Source organism: Aptenodytes forsteri, unplaced genomic scaffold (assembly GCF_000699145.1).
Source record: "Aptenodytes forsteri isolate BGI_AS27 unplaced genomic scaffold, ASM69914v1 Scaffold208, whole genome shotgun sequence".
Taxonomy (NCBI): domain Eukaryota; kingdom Metazoa; phylum Chordata; class Aves; order Sphenisciformes; family Spheniscidae; genus Aptenodytes; species Aptenodytes forsteri.
In genome coordinates this window covers 4601909-4624846 of record NW_008794963.1, presented here as the reverse complement: position 1 = coordinate 4624846, position 22938 = coordinate 4601909, and the positions used below count along the sequence as shown (strand labels likewise).

At 35.6% G+C, this 22938-nt stretch overlaps 1 protein-coding gene across 1 annotated transcript in view; it reads right to left on the bottom strand.

Moving 5' to 3' along the window:
* VPS13B (vacuolar protein sorting 13 homolog B) overlaps nucleotides 1-22938 on the bottom strand; it is a 512636-nt gene that overhangs the window by 123290 nt on the left and 366408 nt on the right. The gene's annotated exons all lie outside the window — the stretch shown is intronic.

Below are 22938 nucleotides of genomic sequence, written 5' to 3'. Positions count from 1 at the left end.
AAAGAATTAACAAGAAATTTATGGCTTAATATAAAACCACATCTCTGTGAAATAATGCAATGTAAATAAAAAGCCTAGTCAGAATTGTTTCCCAGTTTAGAGCACTGATGCTCAAAAAGTCCTCTTTGGCACTAAAATATTTTACCGTGATTAGATGAAATAGAATGTAGTATTAATCTACTGCAAAATCACAAAAAGACTAAATGGAAATTTTAAGTTGAAATCTATAAATATTATGTTGTAGAAAAAATATTTTTCTTAAGAGTCGTGGAAATGACAGCTGCCTTATATAAAACACCAAAGTTGAAGGAAATGTCAGCACTATCTAAAGACTGCCTCTGTGATCGGGTACAAGTTCTTAGCTCACCAAGGCTCACCAAGGATACATATGGTTTTGGCTGACATTCACAGGGTTTCACATGAGAAATAATTGCATATAGAAATATTTAAAAAAGAAAACATACACCACTGATAAACAGTAAAAAGAACTTTCCTTCTATCACAGGAAGTGCAAGAGTGAAACAAAAAGTTGCAAGACTGTGTCCAGGGACCACATAGTACCAGGTCAAGAGACAGAGATATCTGAGACAAGCGGGTGCTTAAGGAAGAAAACACTTCTGCTCGTGAAACAAGCAGAAATCCTACAAAGAGCTTGAGGACAACATGGAGAGCATATGCTAAAATATTTGGAAAGAAGACCCTGCAGAAATTCAACAATAATACTAATAAATATGGCCAACTCCTCTGATTCATATGGAGTTTAGAGTCACGCATTCACCCTGTATAGCTTCCACAGCACAACTAACACTTCCATCTGTGCTGCCCAGAAGAAGTGTTTCTGCTCTGCTCTGTACAAGAACTAACATAAGAAATGCCCAACTCAGATTCATGACCCATCCAGCCCAATACGCTGTTTCTGACAGCACTAGGAGGAGACTCTGTCGAGAGAGGCCGTGGACCCTGGCTGCTTCCTGCAATCTTCCTCTGCTACTCCCCAAGACTCCATAGCTGTTGCATTTGGGATGCCAGTGGTATACACTTGTGTAGTTGTTTTAGTAACCATTTCTCGACTTCTTGCCCATGAATTCATCCACTTCCTTTCAGAACATGCTGACAGTGTCTGGCCTCCACAACCTTCTGGGGCAGCAATTGTTTTTTTCTGTGGTTTAAACCAATCTCCTACTAGTGAGAGGAGATTGCATTTCCCCAATCTTTTGTAATGCATGATTTAAACGTTCAGGTCCACATTCAGCTTTATCACTGCTGCTATGACTTTGTAAACCTTGATCATAGCCCCCCTCAGCCTTCTCCTCTCCAGACAGGGAAATCCCAGCCTTTTTAGTCTCTCCTCACAAAGCAGCTGCTCCAGCACCTTTAATCATTTTAGCTGCTCTTCTCTACTTCTGTAACTCCACTACGCACTTCTTGAGTACTCTACACAGTATTCAAGAAGTGGGATCACTATGGTTTTATATAGCAGTAAAACGATGCCTTCTGTCTTGTTCTCAGTCTCCATCCTGATGATGCCCAATATCTTGTTGGGTTTTTTTGGTTGCCACTGCACATTGACTCAATGATTTCATTTCTTCGTTCCAGGACCTACTTCAATAGTTTCTGCTCATCTTCTCCACCCTAGTGAATCTTTGGAAAGGGAGATATAAACTAGGGCAAACCATACCTTAACTTCCTCTTGAAAAATATAATCATGAATCACAAGTACTTACACAATTTATCAGCAACTTAACTACAGGAATGAAGGGCAGTGAATTAATGAATTTCTTCAAACTTTGGTCTTTATGCAGCAATATTAATAGATTCTACATACACTGCAGAAATTGGGTTGTGGGGGAGTTAATGAAAAGCAGTTTTTTTTAAAGGTTCCTTTGTATTGTGCTTTATGAAACAAAGGGAGCAACCCCCTCTCCTTTTCTTTAAAGGAATGAACATGCTAGAAAAAAGTATTACAGAGGAAATCCTAAAACAGAGCCATTAACTAGCTGAGATTTTCTTTGAAAAGGTTTTTGCCAGCTCTGGTTACAATCTTTTCAGATTCACTCATGTACATATTTTTCAAATAACCAATAAAATTCCTTGCGGCTGATTTCTATGGCAGACTCGTATCACTGACTTGTAAACGTGATACCACTTTTAATGCAGCCTCTGTAAAAATAACTAGAGACCATTTTAATGAATTACTACATTGTGAGCCAAGAAATCCTGATTGCTCCTGATATCCTAGCAAAGTTAGGCTATTTACAGCCTTTCTGTCTGCTAAACTATAAAGTGCTTCGTCCATATCCTGCACTGATGGCACTTTCAAAAATGGCGTAGATGGTTTTATCGCTCATGTATTGAGGGCAAGCAGAAGACAGAAGGGATGGAGCTGTGAAACAATCTTGCCATATCATTTCATGGAAATGCTGCCTGAAATGAAGTAGAGGGCATATGCTGCTAAACCCAGCAATTTTTAATTGCTCCATAGCCATCAGCTCCGTCTGATGAAAAATCTTTTTAGAAAGCATGGTTCTGTAGTGAGCGACGCTCTTACGGTAACACATGGTCTTCTCTTGTTCTCCTCTATGCAGCAGAAATTTCTACAGCTACCTGACATTTAGGTTATGCTTGACTTGACTAGAGGGACTGAAAATACAATGTCATCCACTAAATTATAATCTTCCAGGGAGAAAAGCATTGCATGTGTATGACTGAGTGGAGGGAGAAAGCATAGTACTTCTGGTTTCTGAACGGATCCTCTCTTCTCACACCTAAATAGATTTGACTTGAAGCCTAGTTCTTTTCTTCTGCCTCTTTTTATAATTAAGTATTTATTAAATGTGCTGGTCTATATAAAGCACCTCAAGGAAGGTATGAAAGTAGCTCAGACTCCATCCCCATTCAGCCTATAGTTTCTCTGTGAAGACTACTGCAAGGGTGCTAATTGGTCCCAACTGCTGAGTTTCCTGTTATGTGGACATTTGACTACAGAAACTTTACTGAGACCCCAAATCAATTCACGCAGGTCACCGAACAGCAGGCAGATGGTAACTTCTGCTCAGTACTAAGCAGCATGGAATATGAACCAGTGCCCAAAAGGTGAAAGACACCATATCCTATTATGGTTTTCCATGCCACCAGGTTCCACAATGAAACTTTGACTTATGTATGCTCTTACCACATATATTATAAAGGTTGGAACAAGTGAGTCATGATTTGCAAGACAGCTTTATATAACACAACTGGGTACAAAATAAAGGTGCAGAAGTACCACTGGAACTTCTTGCATCAATTTCAGCTCAGTAAGCATCAAGCCTTCCAACCAAGTTTCACAGTTAACCTGAAAATACGCCTAGTAATAAACTTGGAAATCATTTAGGTATTCCTCTGACGGGATAAGGATATGAGAGGGAATGACTCTCAGTATAACAACTTTAAAAAGATTCTTTGCTTTATTATGAAATAAATGGGCCAATACTTTAAAGATGTCAAGAACAGCAATATCAGCTTGCTGTTAGCAAATGTAATGGTAACATTTATCATTGGGCTGTATTATATCAATTCTCTTACTCTTTACATAACCCATTTAAAATGAACAATAAAAGTTTTCTTTAATTAGCTACTGGTGTGCATTAACATGATCATGATTAAACCATAAAAACCAACTGTACATTACTCTGGTCCCCTATCCCATGTGTTTTAAATTATTTTAGTTGAAAATGTACTTTGAGTCCCTTTTAAAAGTTCGACCTTCTGCTTTCAGAGAATTAAATGCATATTACTGTAGTGGAGAAGATAATGTTTCAGACCTCCAGGCATATATTAAACACACTGGCAGCACATTAGACAAAATGCTTTACTTATTAGATACTTCCTATTCTAAACAGTGTCATCAAAGGCTAAAAACAAAATCCATATAAAAGCTGCACAATGCTTCCACACAGAACCTGTGCCAAAATCCCTGTACTTTCCAACTAATGAGGAAAGGATGTGTACTCTTAACATATGAATGTAAGATTTTCCAAGCATTCACTTTAGGAAACAGGACTATTGATTCCACATGGCTTATGTTAAATGAAACTGTATTGGTAAAATAACCTTTAAGATATTTGGCATGATAACTATAATTAAACAGTATTCAAAGGAATAAAACAAAAGGGAATTTGGTTCCACAATGGCTAATTAAAATAAAATGAAAAAACACAGCATGTCATCTATCAAGATAAATTGTTATTGTTTAAGAACTATTTAAATACTGTTAAAATATACTTTTAGATAAAATCTGAAAGGACTGGAAAAATATTTGTGGCTTAAAAATGGATAGTTTGGCGAAGAAAAAAGTATAGGACGCTGAAATTTTATGCTGAGATAATAGCTTTAAAGCTTTGAGCATAACCAGATGGTACTTAAATCAGAGGAATTCTACAGTTTCACTGTCAGAATGAGTTGCAATATGGAAAGGTTTTCAATAGCTAGAAAAAACATGTCAAGATGATAGTTTACTTCTTAGATCACTTCAGTGCATTTTCTCGTCCTTTCACAGTTATATATCCTATCAATACTAGACACCGTAGAAAAGGTGTTGAAAGCTACACTAGTAGCTAGGGAACTGTGGCTAATTCTTCCTTTTCATGTGTTGAGATAGGTAACTTTACTAGCTCAACCCCTTGAGTTCAATAGGGCATATGACACATATATCTACCTAGTGAAAGGCTATGGAAATAGCATGTCCTGTAGAACACACACAGAGAAGTACATCATAAAAATCAAGGGTAAATAAATATATTTGCTTTTCAAAACTGGCAAGCAGTCCCATCTGAGGTCACTGCAATCTTAACCAGGTAACTCTTACTTATTTTCCATCCCTGGTAAAAGTATTTAGATGGTAGAGACACGTCTTCAAAGTTTTCACTCCATAAAGAGAGGCAATAAAACCATCAAGGTAAACACACAACCTAATACTTTAGAGCAATAATTAACACATTTTCCAAATCAGAGAGAGGTGTTTTACAACAATTGGCAGCATTTTTTCATTATATTTTCACTTTCTTAATCTCTCAAGAGTTTTCAACAATAACAAATGTAAGCAAGTGCAAATTTCAGTATAAACATTCCTCAGTTTTATTTTCTTTTACTGATACTTTACAGGATAATTCTTTAATTAATAGAATAACTGTAAGCAACATAATCTTTGGAAGTACAACTGCTCTAGATCAAAAGCATCTACATCTGCATAATTTTTCCAGCTTCTCATATTAATTATGGTTATATAATGACACTATTGAAGTAAAATTTCCAGCCTTCTGCATAGCTGTTCCTTAAATCTGATCAAAACCCTTCAGCCAATCATGAGATCATTCTTCACATTACATAAATTACGGAAAGAGTCACAAGTGTGAAACCACAGAATCAAAGTGCCAATCACATCTGCTCCATCACTGTGGCATGTGACCTAGTTTTATTTCTTTTGCTAAAAAGTAGTAATATTTTCATGGAAATAAAAATCTTGCCTACCACACAAACTGAGCTACAGAAAAGGAGTATGTTCCAGGGTTTTTTTTGTTGTTGTGCTTAAACTGGAATTACGAAGAAAACACTGCATAGTTTCTTTCTGGCTTTGTTCTAAGTACTTAATCTATTCCATCAAAGAGTCTCCAACAGTTTAGAAATTTATTTGACGTATCATTGTTATATAAAGAACCTTTTTTTTGGTTAACCAAAGTTTGCTACATTGTTCTACCGAACACTTCAACTAAAACAATTTTATTTTGTTTTGCATATGAGTTATATGATTGACTTTAATTCTAACCATTATCAAAATTATTGTTTAAATTGACATATTAATCTCACATGGAAAATATAATGGAAGACACACATACAAGCATATTAGACTGCTAAATTATGTCTTCCAGTCTAATAAAGTTCATCTTTTAAGTTTTAAATTAAAACTTCAGTCCTACAATTTAATCTAGACAGACTTGCTTCTACTTGTATCAATCCAAATGCAGAAAGAGTTCTGTAAAACATGAATCCAAAGCTGTCCTCCAAAAAGAGAACTATTAAAGCAAGCCAAAATAAAGCAACAAAAATATCAGAAGTGTTTGAAATAGTTTATTTCATATAAAAGTCAAATGTATTTTTTTCCACTAAGGAATTTTCTTTTTAACCAGAATTTGCTGCAAAACAAATGATGCTAATTTGAAGTGTAATGGTGTATATGAGCTCCCAGACCTACAGAAATACTGCTGACAGGCATTCAGTTGTAGTTTTCACAATACTGCAGGAATTATGTGAAAGATGTGATGGCAAGGAGCAGTACAAACTCAGCTTCTTTGTGCAATGCTTTTCCAGCTCTTCAAAAGTAGAGTAAGAGGCTACGTTCTGTTAAACACTGATCCAAATATTCATAAATCAAAGCTGTGCTAAATGTTCCAGTTGTAACATGGATATATGCAAATGTTAAATCCTATCTAACACGAACAGAATTATTTTTTTAATCTTAATACAAACAGTATGTTTATTTTGCTACTCTATGAAAGGCCAGTAAGAAACTTTTGTATTCAGTATTTTTGTTTCTAAAGAAACACTTTCAATTTAAAAAGACCAGGCTGAAATGTGGCAGACTACTTTGTCCAGCAGTAATTTTTCATTAATATTTTTATTAAAAGTATTAGCTTTTTTGTGTTATTTTTAAATTTAATTTCAAAATTTTAAGTTCTTATCTTTGCTTTTATATGAAAAAATCTGGAGTAAAATAAATACACATATTTACTTTAGACAAGGTCAGGGTTTGTTCATTTTTGCACCTTTTTTTTTTTTGTTAAAGCCAAGAAACTCCGTTTTTCCATGGGAGTCTGCTTGCATATTTCACTTGGACACTTTAAAAAGAAGTAGTTGAAATTTCAGCTTGATTTTGCATGACATTCTCTAACATTTCAATGTTAAGATTTCATTAGAAGACTGCAGTTTTACCAGTCTCAGGTTTGGGTCACATTTCCATGCAGAAAGACATACTGAACTAAATGGTGGTTTAGTGTTGATCTGATCTTATAAAAAGCAACTTTGTCTCATCAAGCTAGCTAAACCTATCAGGAGGCTGAATTAACTCTCATTCACTGGTGTGCCGAAGTACATTGGGAAAAAAAAACACACAACAAAAAACATTCAAGGATTTACAATTTTAAGTCTGGGGTTTCACAACAGAAAGCTTGCTCTCAAACACCAGAGACAGACCAATTACCTAATTCAGCGCCCAGTATGGCTGTATAAACAAATATGCCATTGGAATTGGCACATCACAGCCTGCGGTGGGATTATTTTAAATGGTGTTGCCACTCACCAGTCCTGAGAAATCACAAAGCTTCTGGGTGGCACCTATCACAATACTGGGCTTAGGTGCAAAAAAATCCCTGGGTCCTACACATTGATGTTTTCTTGACCGGGTGTTCAAGCATAGATCAAAAACTTTCTCACGTGAGGAGTATGTTTGAAGTAAGAATTCACTGAACAATTCTTAGATGCAAGAGTTTAAATAATTTAGTAACATTAAATATGGAAATATCAGATGATTCACTGTTATGACATCCGGAGATGAGAAACTTAACAAAGTTATTTACTCCCATTGGAGTAAATTGGAATATTCTCCCATTGACTAATATTCAGTATGCTGTAAAATAAGTGAAAAGATGCAGAAGCAAAAGCCAAATAGCCTGGCAGTGATTCAAAGCAGGATACAACAGAGCCTCAGAATGCAAATTTAGGCATCATTTTCTAGGATAGGATGAATGAATGTCTGAATGATGAAAAGAGTCATTATTGTAACACAGTAAAGTAACTTGGTACTTGACTTTCATAATACAGAATCTACCTGCAGCCTCTTAACTGAATAAGCATACAGTTAAGTGAACTGCCCCAAAATCAAATGCTACAATCTTTTCCTTAATATGTATTAGAGCCTTTATCTGTTTTGAGCATCTTAAAGGCAATTAAAATAACTAAATCCATAGCAGATTAGAAGATGTCATGTACAAATGTTGCCCAACTAAACAAACTTCCTTTTACATTATTTCCAGTAATGTAAGTCAGACTGAGTCAGACTACATGCCACAAGCAGAAAAATCCACAGTACAGGAGTCTTCAGTGAGAAATGTCCAACTGCTGGCACACGATTGCTCACTGAAATGTGTGCTGGGATGTCGAGTACCTCAGGTTTTAAAGCTTCCAGATGTCTGGAAAATTATCTTTTCTGCCCTACTGCCTTTTTTTTTTTTTAAAGGTTGTTACATCTCACCTGTATCAAGCCAAATAAACTTGTATCTAGCTTAATGTTTGACTAAATCATGTTTCAATTCGTCCAGAGTATCTTATAAAAAGACTACATGAGGAAGTAAAGCACATGAAGTGGCATGTGAACTGAAGACTAGGAAATTAAGAATTCTAGAATATGTTTTTTTATTAACAAGGCCATCACAAAATATCCCCATTTTTAGGAAGTTGTTTGTCACAGCCTCGGCATGCAATTCCATGCCTGACTGAATTTGTGTCTCCTCATTTGTGCCTTATATGATTGTGTAAAATAGCCAGTTCAGGGTCTTGAAGCATCCAAAAAATAATCCCAGAAAACTAAACCAAAAACAAACAAACAAAGAAAAACCCAGAGAAAAAACGTACTTGTTTTTTTGGCCTGTTCTGTTTCCTGCACTGGCTCATTTTACTACTACAAAGCAGAGAAGGAAAAGGACAGACTGTGGCAGCCCAGTTTGGATTAGCTTAATGAGCCTCAAAATTGCATCCTAAATTGTGCCCTCTGAACTCGTTTAAAAATAATTAAAATAAAGAAAATAACTGTGGTATTGGAGCAGGAATGAAAGGTCAAAAACAGGACCTTTGTAAGCCCACTTCAGGAGTAGATGACACATGGAGCTGCATCTTCAGGCTTTTCTGACTGACCAAGCCTGGCAGTCTTCCAGTGTCTCAGTGCTAGGAGGCTGCTTCAAAGCACCCAGCACTCAAACCATGCTGAGATTTGACTTTATACCTTACCGGAAAATCAACGGAGAATTATTATTATTATGCAGCAGTCTGCCATTCTCAAAGCTTCTAACTGCAGCGCTACGATTTCATTGGAGCCATTTAACTGTGGGCTGATAACAACATTAAAGACAATTAGAGGGCCTAGATACAAAGACAAGTTTTCTTAATGAAAAACACTTTTGGCCTTTACATGCTTCTATATGGCATTATTACAGTGTATTATATTAAAGATGCAAAAAGATTGCAGATATTACTGAATATTATTTACGTATACTGTTTTTTCATAAAAATAATGTTTTTCCAATTTTGGGCCATGAAGTTCCTGTTGGTTCACTAACAATTGCTGCTTTTTTCTGCTTTTTACCTACTTGTTGAATGGTATTAAAATACTTTCTTAAGTATTATTCTAAGTATAATTTTTTAAATTATGCAACTGCTGCAGTGGCCATGCAGATATGCACCGTTGTAAACGCAGATGCATGCAGCAGCAGAACAATATGTAGTGGCCATGCAGATATGCACCGTTGTAAATGCAGATGCATGCAGCATGAGAACAATATGCCTGTGGTCCATACTTTCAAAATATTTGTGAGGTGCTGCCTTAAAGCTAGTGTTCCAATTAGCTTCTAGTTCAGCTATATAGGCTGTGCAAGGTGTTCCTTTCTGCACACCATTTTAAAAACGTTGGTTCTCATTCCTAGTACTGAAAAAATAACCTTTGAAAGCAACCTCAGGATGGTCCATCGTCTGAAATCTCCAGACAGCCCAAACAAGGGATGGACAGAACTGCCTTATCTATTTAACATGTGCTAAAACGTGACATTTACAAATGTCATTTGAAATGTTCATCCTTTAGTGTACTGCTATAGAATATTCTATCAAAAAACAATCTTTGAGGAGGTATCTTAGCATTTTCTGTTTGTCTCTAAAACATTTTTAAGATACCAAACCTGCAGTACATGCCGCGGTATGACACAACTATGAAATACTTTTAATCGTATCTTTACACTACAGCAAAATAAGAGTTAGGGAGAAGCATAAAATAAATGAATGGAACAAAAAACCCCCTCCACATAAGGGACCAATATTCTGCTCGAATTACTACATAAATACTAACAAGCTTTAACTGTTTAGAGTGATGATCATTATTAAGTACGTATATATATAATCATCTATACAAATACTTAGTACAATTTTTTTTTTTTTAATTAGTTTTCAATTTTATAGCACCTACTGGAAAATTCCCAGTCTGTCAGAATGCAGCACATAAGAATCTGGGAAACTTGCTACTGAATTCAGGTTCAGCTTGCTGAGAAATACGTGAAGCCTTGTTCAAACAGCCAGGACACGCAACTTAGCCAAGCTAACTTTCTGACTTTTATTATTTTGGGAGCTAGGCCATACTGATCTTGGGCATAAATCCATTTGCTATGGTGGGCTTCATCATGGACAAATCTGGACAAAGACCCAATGAGGCACCCAACCCAGACTAGCCGACTGAGAAATTACTTTGTACAAACACCAAGGATCCAATAGACACAACGGGTAAAAACACCAGATGTTCAACCTGTAATAAACATTTATCTGGCGAAAATGCCTTACTGCCAGACAGAATGAATTTTATGAAAACAGGGAGATTTGCAAGAGCATGTAGATCAGTTAGGTGCCCATCTCCCACTGAAAAAATGAGTTTGGCAGATAATTTATCTGTGATTCTGAATCTCTCCTACTCTCTCCCGTCCCTATTTTGGAAGGCAAAGAATCAGCAAAAGTGGCTGATCTGTAACAACAAAATCTTGGAGACCAGATCACATATCCTAGTGGGAAAGCAAAAAAGACATACAAATTACTGCAAGAACACATGTGAACTAATGCAAACACACAGACCTAATTATCCTTGTAGCTAAGTGAAGAAAAAATGCCTGACTTCCTCAAATACTGTCTTAACTCACTGTTCTTCAGACAAATATGAGTTTCATGAAACCTGTAAGCAGGATCCCTACTCAGTAAAGCTAACAGATTTTCAGTTTTACGGATTCTCTATTTTAACCAACTTTCCAATAATTTGAAATAATTGTCACTGTTCATTTCTGAGAATACTAAGTCACTATTACTCCTGTGCTTTGACAGAGAAAGTTAAAATTAGTGGAAATCTTTACTTAGGAGGAGTCAAGAATGAAGCTTTCAGTCTTGATTCATGCAATGAGTCACAGGTAATTTGGAGGGAAGGTACAGTCTCAGTGAAATGAAAAGAGTTGGAAATACTGTCTAGAAACATGCACTGAGGAAAAAAATTGCTAATATGCAAGGTTATTAAGCAAACCCATTAACTAGCATTGCAGAAACACCAAAGCTGCATACTATGTATAAATAACTGAGGGCTTTACAACATATTCCCTCTAAATAGGTACTGGTGGCCAATTATCTGCAGAAATAAGTTCAGAGTAATTGGAAATGGCTGCAAACCTGAATTTGATTCAGTAAATGTTATTAGTATCATGTGCATGACTCATATCAGTGTCTTATCACAATCACAATCTATGATTTCACCGTTTGATATAGCAACCGGTAACTCAGAGTGAAGCTAGCTGTAAAAACGTAAAAATGGAAGTATTGTCCTGCTCTTTAATCTCCTCCATACTCATCAGAAACACTCGGCAACATAAGTCAGTGTAACAACTACCTCTACTATCTAAATGGGAATACAAACAGTACCGGATTTTATCATACTTATCGAAGTATGCATGACATACAGAACCTATGCATGTACTTTGTGGGCCTTGTCACCAAAGGGTGACACTGTACTAAAATGTAGTTCACTGTAATTTTACTATATTGGCTTTTGTGGTAGATGGCAGAATACATCGAACATATTAGAAATAAATGAAATACAGCTAGGCTCTTTATTATCCTTCCAGTCTGAACACTGTGTGTCCAGGAAGAAACACTATTACGTTCTCTGCCCCATTCAAGAAAAGTCCAGTGCAACATTCAAATGTTCAAGACAAGTGGAAAATTATTATTACTGAGACAAGTGAACTTCCCTGCAAGCAGGGCATAGAACAAAAATGAGTTGTTGGGATTCAGAGAGGCTCAGAAGCCCACATAATCCCAGAAATTAATGTTGCTGATCAGGGTGAGGATATTAATATCAGAGAATTATTGTCTACTTTTGGAAACCTCAGTTGAAACGTAAAGTTCAAACTATACTCTTCCATTCAAAATACATAGTTTAAATTCAGCCATCTCAAAATTTTCATGGTGTGACTGTGGATGCAATTTGTGCAGCATTGCAGGGGGATGAATGAAACTCTCCAAAGCAATTTAAAATATGTTAAAAACACTGTTTAGATTCGAAGCATAAAACTAAATTGTGCATTTCTACAAATTCCAGGTTAACACACAACTCAAAGCATTTGTCATGAGAGGTTTTCACTGTGTGAAACTTCTGTGCATGCATGCACATCCACATACATGCATATGTCCTTTTGAGTAATCCTCACGTGTTTTGCCTTCACATCTGTAAAATGGACCCTTTCTCTTAAGGCTTCCTATTTTAGTGTGAATTTACTTCAGTCCCTCACCTCTTTTTTGCTTTGTGGAAAAGTAAAATTTCTGCTTTGAAGAGTCTTAGTAAAGTCACAGCCATTTACCCAATACAATAATTGCACCTAGGTTTCCACTGGAATGAAAATGTTTGCTCGTAGGAAGTATCAAAAATACTGCACAGCCCTTCAAAAAGATATTCCTCTGCTGGTTTTGGCAACAAAATCAAATGATGAGACAAAGCTTCCTAACAATGGAAACATGGTATGGTGATGACTCAAGATACTGGCAAGGACTTTATTTTGATAGTGTCCTTGAACTAACCAAAGATCACTTTACTTTCACAAAAACATCCGACAAGTGGCTATGTGGGAATCCAAATACTGGTAAAACTACCAGGAAACTGATGCAAGTATTATTCAGCTATTCCAGCTAAGGGTTTTTATTGGCATTCTCAAGAAGTTACACTTTTGGCACTCCCTGACACTATCAAGCTACAAGTTTACTCTACGTTTAAAATTGTATGAACAGAATAGCCCAGTGGTAAAAATTACCAGAAGACGATTAATGTAATTTATATTTCAAAAGATTTAGCCATTCCACAAACTTTAAGTACTGCATTAAAAGCAAGACTCCACAGAAACCAAAATAATGTCCAGACCACCAGACAAACCAAACTACTACATAGTCTATTTGTCCAAAATAATACAAATAGTCTATTTGTCTTCACCTGAACTACTAACACATCAGCATGTCAAAGAAATGAAGACAACTTGGCTCAATGGAAATTGTAAAGCAAGAATCTAATGCAAAAAACTTACATCTACTTCTAACGAAGATGGGGAAACACTTTTTTGCCTTCCCAAGAAAGGAAGGAGTCCTCACTAAGTTCTTCTCAATTGAAATGAAAACCCATTTCAGATTCACCAGAGTCAGAAACTCTCTTTATGCATCAAGACCATTATTTACAGATTTTCAAGATTAGTTTCTCTTTGGCCTGTGAGTTTCATTCAGATGTGAATACTCTGTATGAGGTACAATTTCAGTATTGCTAAAACAGCGTCCCACCTATAATATGAAGTAAGATTCTACTGTATTGCATGCTATTAGACTTTAGCAAACAAAGATTAATTTTAACTTATTGCACAACATATCAAACCATAGGCAACCACAAGGAAAAAACTAAGAGGACAATAATTTTTCTACCTCAAGGGAAAGAAAGCATTTGTTAGACATCAAGATATTTGGATTTTATCAGAATCTTTCTTGTCATAAAAGAACTCTCATGCAATTTAAAGGATTAAATCTAGTAAGTCTACTTACTGTCTAAGTGGATAAGATTAATCTGTAGAACAACCTATACTAAGCAAATGAAGTTATATATGGTGCAAATTTTGTCCATCAATTCCGTGCACGCGTATGTCTCAAATGTGCTAACTTTTTACACACATCTTCCTGTTATTATGTATTTGGAAAAAAACACACAGACATCAAATTAACTCATACAGCTTCCTTTCACATTTCAAGGTTTGAAGTCTTTAACATGAACAGAAATAGGAAATGTATGTCACCTTACAATTAAACATTCACCATTTTACAAAGGTGCTGCAGAACATAGAATCATAGAATAGTTTGGGTTGGAAGGGACCTCTATCATCTAGTCTTTTGGGCAACCTGTGCCAGTGCTTCACCACCCTCAGCGTAAAAAATTTCTTCCTTCTATCTAGTCTAAATCTACCCCCCTTTAGTTTAAAGCCATTCCCCCTTGTCTTGTCACAACAGGCCCTGCTAAAAAGTCTGCCGCCATCTTTTTTATAAGCCCCCTTTAAGTACTGATAGGCAGTGATAAGGTGTCCCTGAAGCCTTCTCTTCTCCAGGCTGAACAACCCCAACTCGCTCAGCCTTTCTTCATAGGAGAGGTGTTCCATCCCCCGATCATTTTCATGGCCCTTTTCTGGACCCAGTCCATAGATTTTCAGATTTAGATGAGACTGATTCAGATGCCATTCTTTTACTAAGGTCTAATGAATAAAGAATTCTGATCATAGATTGGAATTTTTTTAGTCTAAAACATTATAAAAATTATTAAACTATAATATGGCTATAGCTAATCCTGCTCAGCATGCAACTGGTTGTAAATGGCCCAAAGATACTATTGCAGCTCAGGCTCATGCAAATTCATTTGAGAGGAAACAGTAAACACCACTTAACTCTGTCCAATAAAATAAGCTGGACCTCTTCAACATCTTTGCATCCGTTTGATTTTATATACATAGAAGGCTATTGTCTTTTATGTTTAAACTCACTACTAATAAAAAGAAAATTTATTCATATGAGTATTCTTGTCACTCTTCAAACAGTATGAAAAGTTGAATGTCTGCTAGAACTGGCAAATGAGTTTTTGAGAAAATACTCGTATTTGTTTCCTGCCAAAATCTCTGGCATGAGTTACAGGATGTATCATTCTATTAGGCAGTCTCAGATGATGCAGCATTACCTGAATTTGAAAACAGAATACAGCTGGCCAGAAAAATTGAAAAAGTAGGAAGGCAGCTAATATGATTAACAGCAGTACACTGAAAAATTATGTCTCATTGCTTAAGAGACAGGGTAGTACTAAAGTGAAATTCTGGCCTTAAGAAAATCAATATGAAATTAAGCAGCATATTTATCCCTAGTTGACCACCCAGTCCATATGAGCCACGCAAGTGGCCAGTGTCTACTGCCAGCTACTGAGTAACAGCTTTCCCTCAGTGGCAACACCTGTTTTGGTTTCTCACCATCCATTTCCTGATTTTCACAAAACAGATAAAAAATTATTTAACAGTGAGACTATTCTGCTTTTTAATTTGGCTGAGAACACAAAATATTACATATTTTTTGAGGAAGACTGACCTACAGAGTGATCATATTAGCTTCATTTACTTCTAAAAATGGGTTAGAATGCATGAAAAAGACTGTTTCTCATGACAGGATGCCAGAAAAAAGTGAGGATCCTTCCCACAATGAAAACACGGAAGTTCAAAATCAAAATTGCTCACTGCCCACTGACTATAACTTCAGTTAACTCTATTGGCTTCAACTATCCTTTCTCCTTTTATTCCTCAGCTTTCCCTTTAAGACAAGACATATTATTTCGCTTTAAAATGAAGAGAATTACAGAATCCATGTGTTTATAATTACTGTCAAGAATCAAGTTTTCCACACTACCAAGCAGGTGATGTTCCATACAGGGAAGAAACTGTAACTGGTGCTGTCTAAAGGTAATGCTGCCACAGCGTCAAACTCCACTGTATACAAGCATTAGATGACTCAAAGGAGAAGATTAGTCAAGATCAAAGAATGCAGAACCCTCAAGTCATACATCGTGTGACCTAACACTCAAACTTTCGTCTCCTCATCAGACGATTAAGCAAATCATCCCTATGACACGTTCAGTGTCCACAGTGTGAGAAAGTCCAAGCATGTGTTCTCTCACACTTCTGTTTAGGGTGAGTTTGAGCCACAATGTTGTCTTTATTGATTTTGTCTTGCCTACATTTCAACAACCAACTATATTTGTTATTTATGGCATAACTATAATAATTCTTACACAGTTTCTGTTTTTCTAATCCTTTTTTGCAAAATGAACCAATATGATTTCTTGCACGTGTTCTATAATTTAAAGAACAGTTTGAATTTTGGACCTATTTCATAACAATATTTTTATTATCTCTGTAATGAATACTTCAGATTTTTTGGTTAATACATTAAATGATCTGAAATGGCAAAGTTTTAAATTAAATTTACATACCATTTAGATATTAAAAGCATTTTATTTTAATAAGAAAGTACAAGAATATTTAAATTACTGATAATAAAAATAATATCCACAAGTTATGTTCAAAATATTGCTAGGCAGAGTATGTAATAAAGAGATTGGACAGAACATTTATGTCTTTTAGACTATTTCACTAAGGGTGGTATGAAAAAAAAGAAATGTAATTCATAGAGCAGAGACAAGAAGGTCTGGTTCAGATAATCAAGTACTGTAGGCTAAGGGGGAAAAAGAAAAAAAAAATTGGACTGAACCCTAACTTGCACTCAAAACTCAGGTAAAAATGGTTCTATCCCATGAGGCTCCATCTTAAAAGACTTAGAAAAATGCCAAAAGAGAAAAGGAAAAAACCCAAACCCTGAGAGGTTAATTACTATTAATGTGAACATAGAGGAAAAACCAACACTTGCGGGGTTTTTGTTTGTTTGTTTCTTATTGTAAGTTTTTTATTTTGCTGTTATAATTTATTTTTTCCAGAAAATAACAACAGTCCCTATGAGGTATTGTCCCATTAGCTATGTCCAGCATGGCAGTTTCATTACCCTTTAAGAAACTAGGAAGTCTTTAAACACTACTGATAGGAAGCTTCACAGTATTCTGACAAAATAGTTGTATTTTTCCTTTCATTAACAATACAAAATATCTTTTGATGTTGAAGCAATATCCTTGGAGTGTCCATGCAAGGAAGATTTGGAAGCATGCCTGTAATTCACAAACTTTTTTGCAGACTATTGTTTTGGGTAAATTCCGCCCCAGCTATATTTTATGTGAAATCTTGGTACGCATGAACATCTTACCACCTTAATTTAAGTGGTCACAGAAAACGTTAAGAAGAATGTCAGAGAAATTGGTCCTGAATCAAGCACAGTGTTTAAACGGCTATGGGATACAACTTCCCTTTTTTTTTCCACACAGTTTGTGTGCTTGTGGACATTAAAAACTAGCAGGAAAAAATAGTTTCTTCCTAGCAAAAAGGAAATACACGTTGAATGTATAATTTCAAGTTTGGTTTTACTATACTAAGTATTCTTTATGTTGTAAGTTTAATATCTATCTTATTTCATATTTTTATTGATATTTCTAAATTACATAAGTTAGAATGCTTATTGAACAGACTTCATTGTAAAATAAAAATTTTCTTAGCACTGTATCTCAAAGAGAGACAATAAACCCTAGTTTTTCACTTTAATTTTATATTTGCAGAATCTGAGCATGAAGATCTCTTCAGTACAGCCATTTTGGTTGCACAAATCAGTTTGGAACATTAGGGTTTTTTCTAGTAATTCTAGGACAGAAGCTAAAGATCACATATATTTACAGCAAAACAGATTTCCCTTTGTTTCCTAATTCTTCATTTTCCTTTTTCACATTCTAAGGACATTACTCATATTGACATGAAATGCCATTCCTCCTTATCAAAACTTTGTGAGCTTTAGGTTATGGAAGTGATTCTCTTTTACAAATTCATGTAGGATGTACAGGCATAATCTGGATTTAAACCACACAGAAGTGGCTTCACCGTACAGGAATAGAAGCATAAGCCATCTCTTAACGCCGGTAACACAAATTAGAGCTACTTTGGACATCTAGTTGTGGTGCGTGCTTAGGAACTACAACTTTCTGCAATCCTTCTCATCTGAGAAAACATTTCTGTAGGAATATTCCTTTATTAAGGAATTAAGCCATAAAATAAACACAGTGAGAATAACCAAGCCTAATTTTAAGCTAACCTTTGTCAAGCTGCTTGAGAACCTCTGTCAAACTGCTTCAAATCTAAATAATCCAAATTTCGTTACTTTCTCTTTACCTTGTTTCTTAGAGCTGTTATCTTAAACTTTACACTTTGTAACCTAATGCCTCATGCTTTTAAACGTACAATCATGAAAAGAAAAAAAAAGGAAGCTACATTTACTGATTATTCATGCAAAAATGCAGTCCACACATCCCAGGTAATGAGATTGTTGCTAACAATTTTATTAATAAATTGAACATATTAACCAGCTGCAATAAATTTGTGATTCTCAAATTACTGTAGTGCTAACCCACCAGCAAGCATCTCATAGCCCAGGATATCAAAGATATGGGACTACATGCTGCGTGACCTGCCATTCCCTGAAATGAAAATTTGAAGCTTTAAAACATGGGGCAAAACTGAGCAGATATGCAAGATCTGATCAGTAATTGTGCAAACTACAGAAAGACAAAATTCTCTGAGAAGTATTTTATTGGTTCACATTTCAATACTTACTGTTTCTGGGACATTACTGTTACCATACACTAAGTTTGCTCTCCTTCTAGTCATTGCAACAAAGTTCAAACGCATAATGAAAAAAGTCTTTAAACCCTCAGGAAGCTATCTTCACACAACATTACCTTTTTTATGTGCCAACACACATTTGGTTATCAAGACATACCTAAATTCATCTGATCTATATAAAATACAGAAACTGAGACTGTTTTGGCTCTCTAACACTGATTACCTTAGACTTCAGGAATCAAAAGACAAAAGATAAACAGCTTCTTCAAAAGAAACTTGTAAATGAGGATGCCAACTTCTCAAAGTTTCAACATACTAAAAATACTTCCAATTACGCAAGCTTTCCATAAGGATACTAACCAGTCAACACAACATCTGTGTAACATGTGCATCTGCCACTTCACACTTTGGCTGTCTGGCTTCTTAAGTAGTATTATCTGGAACTTGTTTTACCAGTTTTCTGATTGTTATTATTTTTAAACAAAATACAAATGGAAAACAAAGACATGTTTGTTTTCAACAAAAATATGGTATTATTTTTTTTTTCATTCTCCACAGAAGTAATACATTAACAACCTTGACTGAAGTTTCATTAAATTGCTCTTCTCTCAAGAGAACTCGCTCTGTTAAAGTTCCATAGGCAAGGAAGACTGCTATAAACTCCATTAGCTATCATTCCTTCAAATTTTATGTGCGATACAATTGTAATAGCACTTTTGTACATACTTCCTGCTGATCATGTTCTTTATCTTACAGTGAACTTATAGCAACAACAGAAGGTTGATGAGATTGCCATAAACAGAAATAAACTACAAGAGAACATAAGAATGGTCCTACTGGGTCAGATCAAAGATCCTTCTAGACTCCTGTTCTCTGACAGCTGCCGTAAGTGGATGCTTAGGGAAAAAAGTATAAATAAAGCAAGTATAAAGAAATACTTCTTCAGAATACTCTTCCAGACTTCCTGAGCCAGCATATTACAGGGTAGTATAACTTAAGAAATGCTTTCTTAAGCCTAATCTGCAGTGATAGAGAATGACTTACATCTTCTGCAGATATTACTGAAATGTTTCTAATGTGACAAATCAGTACACAGTTTGATTCAACCAGGCTAGAAAGGAATCAGCTGCTACAGATGAGTTTTCTATGCCTTCTCCCTTTTGGAGACCTCTCAGTTAACAATTAGTTTGCTGTAATTAGCATGTTGCCTATTACTCACTGAAGGCTTTGCTGATTTTGTTTGGGTATCTGTGCAGATAGGAGCTGTACTTCCCCCAGCCTTTCCCATTATTCGGATGATTACAAGTAATATTCTGCTTGCTATGAAATATCCAATCTTTACATTAGTTAGACTCCAAAAATAATTTTTGTGGTAAAAGAACAAAATGCCAAAGTTGAAACAACTTTTGCTTCTCCCCCTCCCCCAGTATTAATGTCATTTATTCAGGAAGCTGGTGGGTTGTCTTTGCAATTTATCAGAACGTGGGGGTTAGCCTTATGGAACATGTCACATCTGCTGGTGGGGTTTACTCAAAGTGATTGGCCAAGAGCCAGGTCTAGAAGGAAAATATCATCTGGCAGGCTGACAAACACTGCTGAGGCCAGTGCTTGGGTAGCCTAGATGGAGGACTCAAAAGTCAAATATCTAGAAGCAGGTATTATAAAAGCAGAAAACATTAGCCAGCAGGTTGTGCCTTGAATTTTTGAAAGAAAACGAAGATCTGCCCACACCAGGTTTCCCTCCTTTTTGCTCAACAATGCCCCCAAGTGAATGACAGCTTGTGTCCATTGGCTATTGGCTCTGACTGCAAATTATGCTTGAAATATATATCAGTTATGAATAAAAAATCCAACCAGACACTTCAGTCCCAGGTCATTCTTTGTGTGACCATTTTACCAGTACATCCAAGTCCATCCTTCACCAGCTCAACTGTTAAATACAGTTTCTCCTCAACTTTAACATGATTTTTTTCACGTGTTTTGGGGGAAGAAATAATTTTTTAAGCATCAAATTTGTGCAGGATCTACTGTATTCTAACGCCTAGCAACACATAGATACAATAACAGCAAGTACATTGAAGAATTTTGGAAGCTTTGTTCATTGCTTAGGCAGAAGTAACAGAATGCCAGAAAAGGGCAGTGGACGTCTGAGAGGGATCCAAAACAAGGACAATTTTTTGGTTTCTACTTTTACTGTGGGTGAATATTTCCATATTTGCAACAACTGATTGTTGAGTGCTGCATTCATCACTGCAATTAAGAGCTTGTGAATAAGAAAAGAATGATGGATGGAAAAGATGATGAATTTGGCCATGATTCTTTCAAGAAATAGCTTATGCTGGTTTTTATTAGTATGTTAGCTACCTATCTGAATTTCAGATTGTATGGGATAGGTACGGACTTGTAGCCTACTGAAGCGGGCATTTGGGCTAATAGAAAATAAACAAACAAGACGATGTAAGCTGACAAATAGGGATGGAGGGGATAAGGAGAAATACACCAGCAGAAGACAGAAAATAGGTGAAGGCTTTAGACGACATCCTCTGGAAGATAATTCAGATGTTTAACTTGCCTTGAATTTTAAAAGCAAGCATCTTGCGTTCACCAGTGTAACTGATTTCTCTCCTAGAGCCATAATCCTCACAGAGATTTTGTGAAGAAAAAGTAAGTATTTGAAAATACCTATTAAGTTCTTCAGGGAAGATACAAAATAACTGTGCTTTGTATTCTTAATTACCTCCAATATAGTGTTATTAGACAGGAACATTCTTTAGGGTAAATTTAAGCAAAATTATAATTTGTGTAGAAATTATTATTTTTCCAAAAGTCTAGCCTTACTCTGAAGCTTATGGAGGAGCACTTTGTACAGAATATAGTTGGTAATGACCTCAATGGCCACATTTGATTGAGGAGTATAAGATTTACTGACTTGCAGTAAGATATGTTATCCATGCATGCCTACATGGACAGCAGCAGACCAAGATGAGTGTTGGTTTGTATTTAATTTCTTTTTCAAAGAGGAGTTCTTGTATTTTCCACTTCTGAATGCTACTATGACAAATAGATGCTCTCTTGCCAAAATTCTCCAGGTGGTGAGTGATGGACACCAGAAAATGGATTTGCCAGTCTAAGAAATAAACTCCTTGAGAACTCACCTGTTCTATCACTGATCAGCAGTAAAACTAGTTAGCATTTATATTGGAGAGACTTTTACCAGAATATTAAAAATTCTTTTAAGAATGAGGAAATATAGTCCTTTTATTAACATCTCACCTATAATCTTGAGTGCATCACTGAACAAAATCAGGACATTAACTGCACTTCACTCATATTTGTATTTCTTTTCCTAGCACTTCTGTTTCTGTTCTCCATGTGCAGGTATTATATCTTCTTCTTGTAAGAATTTGGCATATATTAATTCTGAAAAAGTGAATAATTATGAAAAGGCAGCAACATTCTTTGCCCCTCAGGTAATTTATCAAACACCACATATGTGTCCATACTTTAAACCTGTCAAGCAGATCAAAGCAATATTCTTTGCAATAATAGACTATACTTTATGAAGAAGTCGGCACAACAGGTCTACTGTACATCAAAGATGAATTTATAAAAGAGTATAAAGCTAGGGCTTATAAACAGTAAAAACACAGCACTGGAGACCTGGCATGAAACTCTTTACAGAATATTAAAACACTTAAAGAAAAAAAAAAAAAGATTTACCCATAAATCATCACTTCTTTATTATTTTTGTCTACACTAATCTTTACAACATTGCCCTATAAACCACCAAATATATTCCATTTGGAAATCACACCTTTAAAGTTTAAACAAGGGGTTGCTACTTTGATGACTGTCTATATATATGTAACCAAAGTGTAAAACAGAGAACCATGATGTATTTTATTTCTGAGGCAGGAGACAATTATTTAATCCTTCTATTTACCAAGAACTTCCAGTGAAATCAAGCTTCCTAACTAAGATTAATGATGTTTATAGTTGCTCAACAATCCTTGGGATTTATCTAGTCAAATATTTGGAAGAGAGTGAAGTTTTTTCACACCCTAAATGCTACTTTTTTTCCCAATTTTCCCATTCTTCTCCTTCAATACACGTGAAAAACATTTTTCCAATGAGATTCAAAGCCAGTATATATCCAGTGTATTTTCTCTTTATTGTTCCAGCTTTAAAATATAGTTAGCTATTTCAAATATGGTTTCCAGACAAAAGGGAAAAGAGGTAACACAGACTGCCACTCCAACACTTGGGCATTAACAGCAATTACTGAATTTCT